At 41.8% G+C, this 17,493-nt stretch overlaps 1 protein-coding gene and 1 long non-coding RNA gene across 4 annotated transcripts in view; one reads left to right on the top strand and one right to left on the bottom strand.

Moving 5' to 3' along the window:
* Positions 1-17,493, top strand: part of LOC139610863 (uncharacterized) — a 368,988-nt gene that overhangs the window by 172,698 nt on the left and 178,797 nt on the right. The window lies entirely within an intron of this gene.
* Positions 1-17,493, bottom strand: part of LOC139610748 (RNA binding protein fox-1 homolog 3-like) — a 471,093-nt gene that overhangs the window by 285,998 nt on the left and 167,602 nt on the right. For all 3 annotated transcript variants that reach the window (XM_071465101.1, XM_071465099.1, XM_071465103.1), the window contains exon 7: positions 2,666-2,778. The gene's annotated coding sequence lies outside the window, so the exon portion shown is untranslated. The remainder of the gene's footprint in view (positions 1-2,665; positions 2,779-17,493) is intronic.

Here is a 17,493-nt window from a genome sequence, read left to right as displayed (position 1 = left end):
TTTAGGCCCAAAGATCGAAGAATTTAGACCCTTTGCTTCAGTAATCAACAGTACAGAAGTATTACAATCACAATAAAGTATATGAGGTAAAATTATTGGAAAATTGTATTACTGATGCATTAACAGGGAAGCAGCATTTAACTCTTGTACCTGGATGAGATTATGTAATTTCCTATACAACAATGCATCATAATTTATATGATCATCATAGGTGTTTACAATCTTAATATTAATCTCTAAACTGTAACTATAGCTTTAAAATCTGTGTAGTGGTAGTAGTAAAATCTGTAATGTTGTGGAGTAGAAATTTAATGCATCAGAAAATTTAAATACACAAAAAAGTTCAAGTATCTCAGATTATATTTGATTAAATGTACTTTGCTACTTTCCATCACCTTAACAGTGGGTCATCTGAGTCAACTGATACTAAGAATGTAACTAAATCACTATGATGTCCAAATCCTTAAGAAAAGAGTAATAACTGCTGTTGCACATGTACACAATGTAAGATTTACAACAATGGTAACACAAAAATAAATGAACGTTTGGCCTTATGAGCACAACCCTTTGAATTTACTTTGATATCAGTCTAAACGGTGACAAAGAGAACATCACATCAAACTGTTAAATGAAGCAAAATAGGAGGCATCTTGCACTTAGTCATGTAACTTAATAGAGTAATAAGAATGTCAAGGAACTCTGCTCTGTCGGCGTCTGAATACTCATCAAGTGTTAACGTTTTCCTTCCCTTCCTTCCGAACAGAGCAAATGAACCATGTATCACAGTGTTTGTCACTAGTGGTGTTGCATTGTGAGAAAACCTCCTCTGAATAAATCCAAAGTCTCAGGCAATAAATGTCTTTAATTGTGACTTTTCTTCAGAGGTTTAATGTCTTGAATCTCTTATTTTAAACAGTCATTAATTGGCAGCTCTTGTCGTTTTCAGTGTCATGTTGCTTTACCTAAACTGGAGGGTGTGTGTGCATTTTTCAAAATACACATTTCGATTTGAGTGCGCTCGATATCTGTGTGTGAGCTATTTGGAAAAAGATGCAAAGAACCAACAGGGGAGGATTCAATTAGACAGAAAAATACTGAAGGCAAACGCCTCCCACTGTAGTTTCCATGTGCTCGTGTAAAAAGGGAAGAAAATGCTGTTAACAGAGAGGCAGAGCGACAGGGAGAGAAAAGAGAAGAGGAAAGAAGCGATGGGATAATTTAACAAGCTTCCTCCTAAACCACTCCAAAACCTCCAGAGTTTAATTGCTGGGAGGCAACATTATCCCTAGCAACACTGTGTCTGTCTCTTGGCTGAGATTCGGTGGGTACCTGCTGTATCCACTCCCCACACAATACAGCGCCCACTGAGCCATATAATCCTCTCAGGCCCTCCTCTTCTGGAGAACCACATTCAATCCCGTTGTGACATGTGAAAATCTCCTCTTCTCCATTTTTTTTGTCAGGGTACGTGCTTCAAATAAGCCCAATCAGTAGGCGCCGTTATGTGCGCACAATGCTACAGGGAGCCATAGAGGACGGGAAAACAGAAAGGAAGAGTTAAATAAAAAGACGTTTGATTTGCTGCTGTGAAATTTGGGGCTCCTTTCCATTCCTCTGCGGAGCTCCAGGGAGCAGCCATATTTCTGTTTATGTTTAAACGTGAATCAGTCAGATGGGCTGTTGGGTTCCTGCTGAATCATCCCGCGTTCCCATCAGAAAACGCAGGGTTACTTTTGAACCGGCTGCCTCGTAGGAGAAAACAAGAAACTAATGCTACTTTCTTCCTGACTCCTCTTTCAAGTTGCCCTTGAAAAGAAAATTACAACAACGTCTTTGATGCCGGTCTGACATGCTTCGGGATATTCTCCATAAGTGCAGACACATACTAGATTATCATTCCAATGAGTCTGTTCTAAAGTCTTTTAACTGTCTGGATATAGCACAAGCTGGAAGCTTTTTCAAGGCTGTGCAGAAGGAACGTGGAAACAGTGACTCATTACACAAAAAAGCAAAAGAAGAAAAATGTTTTGTTTTTTTTTTTGGCCAATGTTTTGTAAGTTAAGTCAATATGGCATTTGGAGACCTGCTGAGACATCTTTTAATTAGAAGATGAGCTAAATAATGAGAAAGTACAGAGGCAGTGTAGTGAAGAAGATTTCAATGTTTTATCAAGTTTACTTTTAGGCCATCAAATGAGTATCTTTTTTTTTAGTTCTCGTGTGAGAAGAAAAAAAAAAAAACAGTTTGTGTTCATTTTTCATGCACCATTTAATTAAATCCTAAGTTTCAAGTATACAAACTGCTGTGTTTTAGGCTTCCTGTGACTGATTTTTCCTCCCTTCGTTATAGTTTCTGGGGTCAGTGAAATATTCTGTGATGTTGTCATGTTATATTGTAACTTAAAATTTTTATTTATTGGTTAAGATATAAAGTATGTATTGTTTTTCTCACTGTAAGCAACTAAACTACTGTAAGCTTTATTAAGTAGTCAATGTGACATTTTTTAAGTCCAATAAAGTTTTGGGAGCTTTAACTGTGTGTGTGTGTGTGTGTGTGTGTGTGTGTGTGTGTGTGGACTCTCTCTGCTTTTCCTTTGGGCTCCCTGATACAACATGAAAATCTGTATCATCTGTCATCTAAGTCTCGTAAAAGAGGGTCATCCTACCTGTCTGGGAAGCTGGAGGTCAGAGGCTGCAGGCGTTGGGAAGGGGAGAAATCAGTTGTTGCTGAGGCTGAGAGTGAAGACCAGTGTCAACACAGCACTATACCAACCAGATGCTGTAAGAGAAAAGAGCAGAGAATGTGCTGACTAGTAAAGTTATTTCTTAAAAGTAATGATCAACATGTTGCACATTTAAATTTGAACCATTACCCCTCAACACACACTACTGAGGATTACTGAAATCCCAATAATGTACCTGTGATTTTCTCAATCCTGGATCTTTGAATGAACATCTACTGTGAATCCTTGAAGGAGCTATTTGTAAGTTTTGCTACTGCTACATAGCCGGCGTTAGCATTAATAGCTGTTTACCCACCGGTCTTACCAAGAGCTTCAGCAGTCGTTGCATTTACAAGACAAGAGGTTATAATACGACCTCTGAGCAGTGCTACTTCTTCAGAGCAGACTGGCTACAATAACTCACTACTGCACAAAAACTAGCTGGTTAGCATGCTAATGTCAGTAGAAGGAAATATGTGATAGAAATAAAAGTAAAACAAGAGTTAACATTAATGTAGCTTCCCACCACTCTAGAAAAGCTCTTTGCGAGTAAAGGAATTAAATCTGATGCTGAACTTGCTTCTTCTGGATTGGAAAGTAAACAGCTGCTGATATTAATGTTGGCTGTAGCAATAGCAAAAACCTACAAATAGCTCCTTCTATTTATATATATATATATATATATATATATATATATATATATATATATATATAATATTTATTTATTTTTTGAAAAGAAAAAAAAATAATATTTATTTATTTTTTGAAAAGTTTGAAATAGTTTTTAGCAGGAAACACTGCATTTGTTGGGGACTATTTTCAGCAGTGGATTAATCCACATTTGGTGCTCTACTGAGTATTTCCTGCTGCAGGATAGTGTATGTGGGAATGAGTCAAAATACACTACAGCGTGTGTTGATGGTAATGAAGGAACATGTCTCCCAATGCAATGCTGCAGCTCACTGATGTGTTTTTAATAGTTTTTGGAGACAATGAGCTCTGTAGGCAGAGGAATAAGATCTATCAGGTTTTTGATCCACATTATACTTGTTAGTAGGATGTATTCATCAGTCCTGTGGGTTTTTTGTCATTGGATTTGTTGACAATAAAAAAACGACTTATCATTTAAACTTTTCATAAATGTTTCCTATAAATGGATATTTTACAAAGACAAAAAAGATCTCAAACGTAGCAGATCTTTGCAGCAGCACAGAGTTGCTAATGATGGATACAATATCTGCACTGGGTTTGGAGCAGTTCTACTTTAATGCTGCTGCTCACATCCTTAAAAAACGTGAACATTTTTCCACATCCAACAGTGCTGCCAGAAATAAGATGGTGAGGTGGAAGGTGAGCTCATAACCCATAACAGATAGTTGAGATTGGCCACGTTGGCAACGAATCCTTATGAAAATTGTAACAGGCCTTGGCACAGGCACAAAACCGACAAATCAAAACTGTAAGGCTTCCACGCATTTACAGTCAGGCCATGAAGGCCCATTCTGAACATTTCTGTCAAAAATGTGGTCAGCTGCTCAGCTCCCACCTGCTGCTTTATTCTCAGAGATGTGCAGCATCATGGCAGCCATGGTGTTAATGCTCAATGAGAGCAGTTTTAAAAATAAACACATTTGCCAACACAGCAAGTGATTCAAGTAACATTAGCTTATATAAATTGTCAGTAATGAGGCACTGGGGACAGCATCTGTGATCCACAGAGGTCGACCGAAACATTCTGCTTCACTGCTGAATAAAATGCATCCTAAGTGCAATTTAACAGCCTTAACATGAGCAGGTACATAGAAAGAGACAGGCAGAGGTCCAGGAGGGCACGGCGCTCGTTGTAGAGGTCACACAGACAACACAACAATGATACACAAACACTGCTGACAAGGAGAAAATATGAGGACTTTTGAAGCACTGTAAAATGTATGAAGAAACGGATGTATGGGTCATTTTACCGAGTGGCCCCATTAACATCGCTGCCCTTGTCTGAACTGGAGCTCAGATCAGTCACACACACACACACACACATGCAAAACATGTACACACATGCACGCACACACAAACACGCACAGCAGCATTTTCTCCTCTTTTTACATTTCTCCTCTTTTCGCCCTCAGAGAAGGAGAGGTCGACATTTTAACTGCATCGGCGAGGAGATGGCTTCCTTTCACCTTGACGGGCATATAATGAACATTTTTCATTTTGAGCTTAGCTTCACTTACAGAGTCAGTCAGCTATTTTCTCTTTGAACCTTTTTTTTTTTTATTTCTGACATTTCCCTCTGTGGTTTTGCCAGGATGATCTTCACAGTAAATTTGCGCCCCTTTTAAAGAAATAGGATACATTTCTGTTGACTTTTTTTCAAAGCGTTCATTTCCATAAAGGTTCTCCGTATAACACAAATAGGCCCACAGTGCAGCATGAAACACAAACAATATGCTAATCACACCTGTTTCAATTAGAGCCCGGGTATCCATGAAATCCATATCATTATTGTTTTGCATTTTTGCTTCAGGAAACAAAAACGTGCACCTTGCAGGATTTTAATGTGACAAAATACTGGAGTGATGAGCTTCATGTTTATGAACACACACTGAGGTATTTTGGAAGGAAGGAGAGATATTTAAAGTACAACAGTTGACATATGCACATGTGCAAACAGAGGCTGAGAATCATATTGTGATTAATTTGACATTGTGATGAGTCACAGTTTTAGTGGGAACATTCTTTTTTGTTTGTACTTTTTATTTTTACTGAAAAACATATAAATAATGATGAAGTGAGTTTTTCTGTACCAAGCAAGCATGTTTCCTTATGTCTGCAGAATATAATCTGAATGCTTCTAGGCTTCATTCAAAATGCTGTGTTGTTAGACATTTTACCCTTATTAAAAAAAAACTGCAGCTCCTTTGATTTGGATGTTGCACTGGGCCATATTGCTAAGCCCTGCTGGTAAACGTGAACAAAAACACATAAAGGAAAGAAAAGGTGGAGGCTAGAAATGACAAAATACTTCAGATAATATCCTTACACTAACCCTGCTGCATCAGCTATATTGAGATTGTGCTTCATTTTAATGATTATGTTACCAGTTTTCATAAATTATGTTTTCCTTTAAGCTTCAACCCAAAGCCTTCCCAGAGGCGGGGCCAGAGAGTCAGATGCTAATAGATAGCTGCCTTGTTAGTATCAGTTTCTGCATGAAATAAACCAACAAGTTCTGTCCTTTGTAGTTATTTTGTAGTTGTTGTCTCACCATCATGTTGCCTTACTACTGAGGACTATAACAGAGTGGATGGTTTAGGTTAATACTGCAGGTAGTCTGGGTTTTTAGTCACTCCTAGCATTCTGAAATATTTCTACTCATTGTTTTTAATGTTTTCATCTTGTTTTACATATAATATAAGTTGTTATTATATTTTAAAGGTCCCATATTGTATAAAGTGAGATGTCCATGTATTTTTTGATTATAAAGCATTATAGAGCACCCTTCACTTGTAAGTTGCTTTGGATAAAAGCATCTGCAAATGAGTAAATGTCAATGTAAATGTAAAGCAGGTCCAGGTTCTATATTAATACTGTGAAAGTATCAAAGCCTCAGTCCACAGAGAAATGCACACAGCCTGTATTCAGAAACTGAGCCTTAAAACCAGCCGTCAGGACTTCTGGAACTTTGTGATGTCACAACAAAGCAGTCACCGCCCTCAGCCATGCCCCAAGCCCCGCCCACCTGGACCCAATATCCAACCTTGCAGGATTTGGTTTCTCTGAGCATTTACCTGAAATCTGCTAGGTTATTATTTTATCACTCAGACAACAGTCTGGAAAAGTGTAAAATATGGGAACTTTAAAGTTTAGCTGGTGGTGTAGAGTCACTTTGGTTTGTAGTCAGGCTCAGGTTGGCTGTGATTGACAGCAGCAGTCTGGTGCATTAACAGAGTCTTGCAGAATGTAAATTATTATGTTATACAATGATAAACAGAACTTTTTTTTCCAACACGTAAAAGTTTAAAGCCCAACGTTAGTTCTGCATGATGGATTAGCTTCACTGGCAGAAACAGAAGGGCTAAACTCCATGTATGCATCTTATAACCTGACATTAGGAAAATAAATTATCCAACAGCAAACTGCTCTATATCTAACAGAACAAAGCCGAACTGTAAACTAACCTTAGGGCAGAAATGTTAAAATGCACAAATGCAAAAATCATAAAATACAGTCTAACACAAAATCCTCAGTCTAAAAACCCAAACTTGTAATCAAAAGCCTAGCAAAACAGGACCCCATGTACCACACACACAGTCACAAGCACACTTGTGCCCACATTTGCCCACGCAGGGGGGGCTGGCAGCGTGCGTTCCAAGACAGCTGGTGAAAACCGGGTGTGCTCTGGCTGCTAGAAGGAGCAGATTCAGGTGACATCTGCGCCTCCTGTTGCAGCGCAATAGTAGAAACACTAAAAGTGAATTACAACATTAATGATAGTGCTCTGCAAGCTGTCGTTCCATATTATGCATCCATTATTCCTTGCATGGGTACTCAGAGGCATCGTGAAGGAATAGGGCTGCACCCTCCCCACTCCCACCCCACCCAAACCACCACCTCTACAAAACAGCCACCTCACTGTGAAAGGGAGCAGTTGCTGAAAGGCTTGTTGGTTTATAGAGAAACACCTTCCACCACTATACCATGTCGCCAAATGGCACAGTGCTGACTGGATGACTGATTCTCAATCTCTCCATTTCCATCCCTCGCTTCATCTTTCAAGCTAGCAACCTTCCACCCCTGACCCCCCTCCCTCTCCTGCCTGCACTGCCACCACTATTTCAGATAACATTTGTTTGATCTTGCCGCCCTCTACAGCTGAATGAAATCAATCTGGGAGAGATGTCATGTGTGAGCAGAAATGATTGACCACAAGAATAACATGTATTTGAGAACACGGAGCCCGTGCCCTCTGTCTCACCAGCCGAGAGGCTTGACGCATGCATGTGCGAGCACGCAAACACACGGCGGAGGAGAGGCCGGCGCACGCCTGATAGGCACAGCATAGACATCTCCAAGCTGTCACCCATCCCCAGACTTTCAATAACTTCAAATCCCCCGAAAACTTGGAGAATAAAGGCAGAGTCGATCACTCATAGCTCTCTTCACTCGGCTCTTCTCTTCAGGGAAATAACAGCCGAAGGAGAAAAACAAAGTCAGGATCCCATCCTCTCCTGCAGAAAAGCACCAGCATCCCTGGAGGACATGGGGAGAACACTTCTTTCATCATTCTGGTTAAGATACAATAAAAAAAGATTCATTTAAGATGTTGTGACATAAATAGCACGCAGGTATAAACCAACTATATGGGAGAATCACTGGTAATCAAAGGTGGATTTTATTTTTTTTTTTTTTACAAATAAAAAGCTGTAAGAAAGAGGAAAGAAGCTGCAGAAGTGGGTGGTGGTGTTGGTGGCATCACTAACACAGCAACACAGCTTTCACGCCAGCCTACACATTTCTATAGGAGTCTGTGTGTGATTTGGGTTTGTGGCATGCAGGATCGAATGGTGGGTGCTCCCCCCACAATGTCTCATAGGAACATAAACAGATCGTCGGCAACATCCAACCGCAGCTCTGTGCCGCCGACTGGCTGTGATTTCTTCATTCAGGGGAGAGCAACTGCAAAATGTGTCGTACTTGAAGTGTTTTACAATTACCAGCTGATTATATCAGCTGCATTAGCATATTAAAAGGAAGACTACTTGAACACAGATAATGACTGACTGTTGAAAATAATTTCCCCACTCATTATCAACAGCAGACACTGAGATCTGGAAAAGGAAATGTTGATAAATACCCAAAAACCTTTACTGTGTAAATAACAACAATTACCGAGAAATTAGATCAGGCTGTGTTGGTAAAAAGGGAGATAATTCTAATTAAAAACTTGCAGATATCTGGGGAAGAAAGCATGAAGCTGTGCATCTATGTATAGGAGTAAATTATTAATCACTGATGTGGAAAAACGTTTGTGTTGTTCACAAGGTGTCACTAAACCAAATCCCTATTCTCCTTTCAAACTTCTATTCAGAAAGTGCAGAGCTTCCATCTCTGTGACAGGGCTGGATAACACGACATCAATACTTAATAAAAAAGGACTTTCTGTTAGAAGTAACTAAATAACTGCTGCAAACACTCTATATGTATGTTTATAATCTCCCTGCTGGTTAGTTTAAACTTGATTTTCATCTTTGTTGAGGCAGTTTTTCCGTGCTTGATGGACTCTATTTAATTCTATTCATTTTGTCATTAGAAATGTTGAGTTTTTGTGACTTGTGTAATTGCAGTTTTAATACAGATGATGCTTCAAGTTAAAACCTACGGTGGCCCAGAGAGCTCAACGCACTGAAACTTAAGAAAACACAGTGATGAACCTGGCTGGGACGCACGTGCATGGATGTATTATAATACCTGTACTACAATACATTATAATACCTGTACTACAAGACATCCATATGCACTTGTTGTTCAATGCTTTTAACTTCAAACGTCACAAAGCACTGAACCACATCCCAGGTTCATCACTTTTTATTGTCACCTGGAAACACTCACTGTTGTGAGTCTTTGCAGCACGTGTGTTGTCAGATTGATAAAGATGTTTTGTGAATTCCTTTGTGTTTTGTCTATGTGCAGTGAGCTCTCAGGGCCACTGTATAAACCTCAGTCTTGCCTCTTTTATGCGGGTGAGACGCTGGTAAGTGGCATCCAACCACTTTTGTTGCAGAGGCTGAGTGATATTTGATGAAATTATTTAGCAAATAATATTTTCTTCCAAAACTGAAAAAGGTTCAGTTTATGATATAAAAGCAGCAAATGTTTGAAAACTGTTTGGCAGTTTTTCCTAATGACTTGTGTAAACGATTAACTGATTACTGAAAATGTTGACAGTTATTTTGTAACAAATTGTGTCAGCACTAACGTTGTTAACTGACAATGTATTATGGCTCTGCATATTTGCAGAGCATTGTTAATGTGAGTAGTTGTTACGAAAACCTGAGAAATATTTAGAGACAATATTCTCTAATAATCACTAGAAATTCAACACAAAGTTTTAATTGAAATAATAAATCTTAAGCAGTTCTTGAGATTGTTGTTTTTTTCTTTTAATCAGTGAGAGATGATCACTGGATATTGCACATCACAATGTTTTGTGGAATCAAAAATATATCATGTAAAAATGTTGATGATGCACAAGCAGTCTGATGTTTCTCATCAGCTGTTTGAAGGCCCAGTCAGCATTTTTTCCTGTGTATTATATAATGTAATTTAAGGGTTATCTGAATGGCTGTGTATCAGTGACCAGCAGGACATTCCAGCCTTTTGATGGGAAACGCAGCAAGAATCACACGTCTTTGTCATCTGCTGTTTTGGCTCGAAAACAAACACAGAAGCTTTCATCACTGGAATGTTGCTTGCTCATTCTGGAGCTCTGTCCTCCATTGTGGAGCAGGCTGAAAATGCGCGTGGACGTGAAGGAGACTATGAATGTCATGAAATCCATCAGGCTGCGAGTTTTTGTTCCAAGTGCAGCCGAAGTGAGTTTTCACAGGCAGAAATCTCGGCACCGGGGGTCGAGAAATCATTAAGTTATTAACATTTATCAACGACTATCAAAGCCTCCCTGCAGCTATGCGATGGCAACCGTGTGATTTTTTGCCTCTTTGAAGTATTGTGATGCCTTCAAGTACTGTGAAATATTTTGTTTGACAATGGTAGGTAGATTTCTACCCACCACCACCACCAGCACTGTTAATCAATACACACTTTTCTTGCCCTTTTCCTCCCTCGTACACATATCTCCCTGTCTGACCAAACAGGGTGAATTTGTGCTCTTAATCAGCTTGCCTGCCTTGTCTCTTCACTGGAGGCTGGCGACACGCTTCCCTTCCCCCTTAATTCCCTGGCTCTCAACAGACAGGCACGCTGATTAACATGCACGCCCAGGTAGGAGCTCCCTCCAACACAACCCCGCTGCCCACCAGGTCCACACACCATTATCCCCGCTACTCAATAGCACCCATCTCAATGCACATCTGTCGAGCCGCCGCATCCCCGCTCCTTAATTAGCTTTACAACTTTCCCCCACTTCTGGGTGGAAAAGAAGGGATAAATTTGTGGCCAGCGCGCCGATGAAACGAGGGAGGGAGAGTGACAGACAAAGGGGGAGGAGGACATATGCTGAATGCTGAGATGGGAGATGAAATAGGGAGTGTGTTTATGTGTGTGTTTGAGGGGTTTGGCGGTTGCGGACAAGATTAACATTAATTCCTCTCATGTCCAGGCCCCAGCATCACCGGGAGACCCTGTCCTCCTCCTTACCTCCATGATACCGTCTCTCTGCCCAGAGGATGCAGCCCTATGAGCAGATGCCTTATCTTATACACACACACACACCTTACACACACACTTTTTGTGCTTTTTGAGTTGCTCTTCATACACGGCTTCAAAGATGCCCCCTCTCCCCTTTGATTCTCATCCGTTCTCCCCCATCGACGCCATCGTTGGCGGAGCCCCCGTGACGGCGATGAAGGTGGCGTTTCTCGTGTTGGAGCTGCTGCTGTGGCTAATGTTAATCCGCTATGCTGCCTCTGTTATTCCACCGCAGCACATTTGTCAGCCGCTCGAAAAACAAACCGATGAAGAAGACAGTGAGAACCAAGAGGCATCCAATTAATATGAAATTGTCTCCAGAAGTCAATAAGGTTTTAGTTCCACTTGAGTGTGTCTAAATGCACAGAGTAAGGCTAATTATAATCCCATGGAGTATTTATACTATTTACGCTTTGCCCCTGTCATTACTACAAGCTGTAATCCTCCGACCCGTGTTGTCTGCACGTGTTGATGAGCCCTATGCCAGTTGCCAAAAATACTTAAGCTCGTTCCCCGTTCCTGAAGGCTTCAGCAACTATTCCGTGCACAAACAATGTGAAATTAATCACCGTTACTATGGCAATGAGCATCGAACAATATCATAATCAGCGCTGCCATCAAGAATGGAGTTTCAATCCAGAGGGGCAAAGGTTGCTGTGGAAAGGAGAGCAATGAGCTATTTTAGTCAATCTGCTATTCTACATACATGGCAGCTTCATTAGAACTACCCACTGCGTGCATAACCTTCTGCAGGCCTCCTACCAACCGTCTCCAGTATTAGAAATACTAATCTCCTATGTGTATTTCACCCTCCATCCTTCCTTCCATCCAGCAATTATGCCCCCCGCCATCAAAAGCCATCAAAACAGTAATTTCACTTTTTCACAGGCAGGCTTTTCACATTTCCTTCCGTGAAAGGCCTGAATCATCCCCTTATCTCCATGGCTATTACACAGTGTGCATGAGAGTGAAAACAATGGGCTCGGCGTGATGAGATCATGGCACTTCATTTCTCCAAGGCCACTCCGGCAGACGCAGAGACAATCCACCAGCAGCAAGGAGGATGGAGACGGTGAGGGCCCGAGGATTTCTCAGTCACTGAGCCCAGAGCTGCGAGGCAGGTCATCCCCAGTAATAAGAGAGGGAAGAAGTGGAGGAGGAGGAGAAAGAGGAGGGGATGGGGGTGGGGGTGCTGGCCATGGCGGTGCAGGGTCTTACAGCCTCGGTGGAGGCTTTTTGAGGCCCTGAAACGAAGGTCAGTGACTGGAACTCAGAGTTGGACCCTTTATTCCTGCCTGCGTACAGAGGCCCTCTGAGGATTGAACGGTGCCGCTGCTGTACGAGCACTGTGCTCCCCGTGAGGCGGGGCTGGCTCAGGGTCTCGCAGAGACAGAGAGAGAGAGAGAGAGAAAGGAGGGGAGTGCTCGACTGAAGGGGATACGGCAGAGTGAAGTGACAGGCCTGGGGAGGGAGGAGGAGGCTGGAGTTGCAGGAAGAGACAGCTCACTCGTGACTATAACAGCAGGTCTGAGATCCAAAGTGTCTCGCTCACTTTATTCGCTTTGCTTTCCTCCGGATGCAGCTATCTCAATTTTTTCCGTTTCTCTCGATCAGTCAGCAGCGTGGAGTTCATCCTAAAGGCCCTGAAGCAGTTTTTTTTTAACCAGCTTCTTCTTATAGCTCTGTGGTTCACAACCTTTTTGACAAAGTAATATCTTCTTCCAGCCATCATCACAGGCTGCATATGTCTATAGGTTGTGATCAATTCAACTAGAGTGTTTTTCCCTGTTATCCAATTTTTAGAGGTGTGAAGAAATAGAACAAAACTATGTAAGAGAATGTCTAAATAATAAAAAACATCAGGTGACGAACACTGTATGTGGACCTCATTGTTCATGTGTTGATCATTACATAATGAAGATGTACCATTTAAGGGGGAAGCAGCTCTTTAATGTTTCTTTATGTTGTTTTTGTTGCTTTTTGTCGAGTGAATTATCCTGGTGAAATAAAGCTAAACTAAACACAACTTTGCTTTTGCATATTTGGACCCAGATATTTTGCTTCTAGTGTTCTGGGTATCCACTGGCTGCTGTTCATTTCCATACAATATTAAAATCTATAAGAGACTTGCTTGGGTTGTGCAATGATCACAGTGAGGATCAAGTCTTTACTCACTGCTGTCAGAGTTGGTTTTGTTGGGAGTTAATACAGTGCAGACTTTTCTAATCAATCTGTATGTGAACAGAATTACCATGAAATTGTATGCAAGTTTCATTGCTCTGCTAATTAATTTTCATTCTGTATGGAAATAGATGGAACAGAGGGGACTATGCATTAAAAAGCTATGGCTGCAAAGCATATATATCTGATATTGTAGGTGTAAAAGGTATAAAATGTTAAGAGAACATACTTCATTTGTCTTTGAAAAGCTGAAAGTTGCACACATGATATTGTTCTCCCTGAAGATGGAAACCAAGCAACGGCCTTAACTTTACATGCTTATGAGAAACAATCTGACTCACTGACATATCTCCCAGTCTCTGTTTCCATTACCGAGCCCTGTTTCTGTGTCTTTAACTCTGCATTTGTCAGTCTTGCACAGCATGTACACACACACACACGCACACACTTCCTCTCTATCTCTCACTCCATCTCTCTTCCTCTTTTTCTCATTGGAAAGGGAGGAATCGAGGTGGGGTGGAATGATCGTGTTAGGGGGTTCACAGAAGACTGACTGTTTATTATTGTCTTCGGCCCACTTAACTCTGACAGTAACAGAATGAGATGGGGAGAGAAGCGAGTGCCATTAATCACGGTGTCGGGAGGGCCTGAGCCGAGCAGAGACGCATCCATACCGCATGTGCCTGGGAGAGGAACACAAAGTGATTTTCAGGCCAGCCGGCCTCGTAGCGCCACTGTGCAGCCTCCAAGTTCAGGCTGCTGGCATTGAAGAGTGCAGGGGGAAGAGGTGGGCGGCTTTTCACACTCAATCTTCTTCAAATGTTCTGACACATTGCACCTACAGCCACCCCCTGCTACCGGCAAACAAGGATCGGCGCTATTTAAAAACCCAAAATGTCTCTCGCTGGAAGTCAAAGTATCAGTGGAAGAGGAGAGTCGTTAACTGCTGCTTTTATTTTGAATTTATCGTTGCAGTGTGGTGATAACATGAGATTAACTGGATTATGCTGCAGTGTAGGCAGACTGAACTGATATATAAAGTATAAGATGTGGCAGCATTAGCATATGGTTGCTGTGAAAAAGTGCATTGGGCTCAGACGTCAGTGACAGCCTCAGTCTGTCAGGCGTCAGTCTGTGGGAGCCGGCCCACTATGCGGGGACGCTGTGGAAGCCTCGGTGCCCGTGCCCACAACGTCTGATTGACAGCTGTGTCTCTTAAGTCTCTCCCCTCCACAGCAACACCAGCCACACACCTTCCTCTGCTATCAGTGACACCCAGATGTGCTATAGCAGCTGTCTCCAAGATTATTCCTCCGCGTCTCCGAGCCACCATCTACATAGACAGCCGTCTAAATATTTAATCGTGCCAGAAGGCGCTGCGGCATCGCACACTTTAGCCTGGGAAACACAGTATCTCCAGCTGCAAAGATAGACTGTGAGAGATGAAAGGCGAGGACAGGGGAGAAGAGAGGGAGAGGTGAAAGGCTGGGGGGTCACGACTGGGCCTGGCCGAGTTGAGTTGCAGGTAAAAACCTAAGTTGACAGTATATGCCACAGTTTTTTGGACAAGTGACAGCAGTGCAGCAATGGATGACAGGCTGCGTTTTGGATATACCCTGAGGACAACCTCGCCCGACATCAAATGTCTAACAAGCCAGACAAGACCATTCTGATTTGCTGCCATACCTTAAGGGAGAGACACAAGCCCCCTTGAATGTGACATTGCTAACCATGATGCAAAAATTACATGGTGTATATGTGGATGTCTGTCTTTCTGTCTAGTTTTCAGTTGCTTTATTTCCACGTGCATATGTGTGTTCATCTGAGTGTGTCATCACTGACAGCTGATCAGAATACACACAGCGCCTGAGGTACTTTCTGTAATTTTGACTTCTTTTTTTTTTTTTTTTTTTTTAAGCCTTGGCTCATTCCCAAGCAACAGATTGCCGCTGTCGCCGGAGTTGTGCCTCACAGATGGAGCAGCATCACTTCCTGAGGAGCCTGACAGGATCAATCCAGGAGCTCATTCGCTCGCAGTCAATTAAGCCATGTTAGTTTTGACAGGAGCCACGGGCAAAATAACAGCCGTCACTGTCTGGGAGGAAAATATTGTGACCAAACAAAAAAAAAAAGCACTTGTTTACTGGAGGGGGGACTGACTCTGCAGAGAAAAGGGCTGCCGGCTGCATTGAGCCACAGCAGGAGCTCAGGCAGACATGATGGAGAGCAACGGCTGAACCTCAGCAACAGTCAAAGAGTTTAATTTGTTTGAAAACATAAAGCGCCCCGGGTGATTTAATGAATTCCAAAATGAGGACTAATCATGACCTTCATCGATTCTGATGGCATATTCAGTCCATCTGTCCAACTCCTGCCTCTGCCTTTATTTCCCAGCCAAGATTTTCCCCCGTATCTTGTACATGCATTTTCATTCTCATTTGTGATATAGGTCATTTGAGTTGTTTACAAAAGTGTTCCTAAAATACTTCCTCTGATTCCCCAATAAATCCAATGATTCTGAAGTGAATAATACAATACAGGAAAATGAAACAAGCAAGAAATCTCTGTGTACCACCCACTGAGAGAAGAGGTGGAGCTGGTCTCTTTGAACCGATTGGAAGGAGAGTGAAGCTCTTTGATTAGGACATGTAGGTAGGTAGCTGTGGGCGATGGACTGAAAACACTTGGCATCTGCTTGCAAGTCTCCACACACCCGAGGTGAGGGACACACACGCCAACGCACACACACACTTTTCCCTGGCTGAGCTCGGCTTTACCCTGGGCATCATTACAGACACTACACATCCCTCCTTTGAAGGGTTATCAAGGCTCCTCATTAAAGATGTCCCTGGCTTTCTTAGTGATGTGGGCCTCCACAGGGCGTAATATACCCCCTTTAATTAGTTTGCAAACTCATTAGTGTGTGCCGGGCAATTAAATGTCCTTCCTTCAGAATAGTTTACAACAGGACAAAGGGATCCCAGGGGCTGTCAAGGAAGTAGGGCTTATAGCCCAGACGACTGTCCCTTCTGCAGGGGACTGTCATTAGGGAGGCGCCGTCCCTCGATCGGGCCTCATCCACTCTGCCGTGCTGAGGGACGACCAGCTTCTCCCATCTATTTACTGGTGTGGCGTTACTGAAATGGACATTTCTACAACCCTCATGACAAATACGCCTCCTGTGCTGCCGTTAAAGAGCAACTTAACATCCTTTTATAGTCAACTGCTATGTTTTTTAGCGTGTGCACATCCCTGAACAAATACCTGAAGAAAATATTGATGAATAAGAAAGAATGGCAGCGCAGATAATGGCATGATTACACTTATTCAAATCTGTTTTTTTCTGTAATCTATACTGTGAAGCTGTTGGCTCTATTATGCCTCCTTCATTCGCTTTGGTTTGTTTTTATTGGCTGACAACAGGTTTGTTCTTTTCTGTTCAAGTGCAATGCACTCTTATGGGTACCTGCGATAAACAGAGTATTATGGGGTTTATATACATATATATGTGTGTGTGTGATCTATATCTATCTATATATAGATAGATAGATAGATATAGATCACACACTGGCACCTATGTCTTGTGGAGCTGAGGCTGGTTATAGTATTAATGCTCTTCCCTTATATAAATTAAAAAAAGGACGTTCAAACCCAGAGCACGGCATCATTTCTCTGTTCTAACCCCAGTCTCCACTGGACGTGTTTCAGGAAGTGGATTTACTTCACTCTTTTGAAGTCTCCACATGCCAAGTCTTCTGCAGATTGTTTTTTAATTGACATGACACCAATAAAATTGTTGATTTATATTCTCATAGCATCTATTACACAGAGATGCAGCCTGACAAAACAAGAAGAAACTAAATTAAGTAGAAATCTAAAACATGAATTAAGAATAGGAACATATACATTAACAATGACAAACAATAACAGCAAAATATGTATAAAAATGAACATTAAGCCCGAGGATGTGGAATTACTCCAATGTGAAGGCTTCAATAAAAAAGGGCCTTTGTTTTTAAGATGGTAAAATCTATTCTTTATATATAGGCTTCTCCTTGGTTTATCATCTGAGGCTCGCAGCTCTGTGTCGTCTCTGATACTGGCCCCAGAGGAGCCCAGGGCACATTCCACTGCACTGTGACTCTCTATAAATCCAGCCAGCATGA

The sequence above is a fragment of the Trachinotus anak genome, unplaced genomic scaffold, assembly GCF_046630095.1.
Source record: "Trachinotus anak isolate AG129_WGS33_773 ecotype Australia unplaced genomic scaffold, CSIRO_AGI_Tana_v1 ptg000003l, whole genome shotgun sequence".
Lineage (NCBI taxonomy): Eukaryota > Metazoa > Chordata > Actinopteri > Carangiformes > Carangidae > Trachinotus > Trachinotus anak.
Note: the sequence above shows the minus strand (reverse complement) of the source record. Positions and strands in the feature narration are given on the sequence as shown.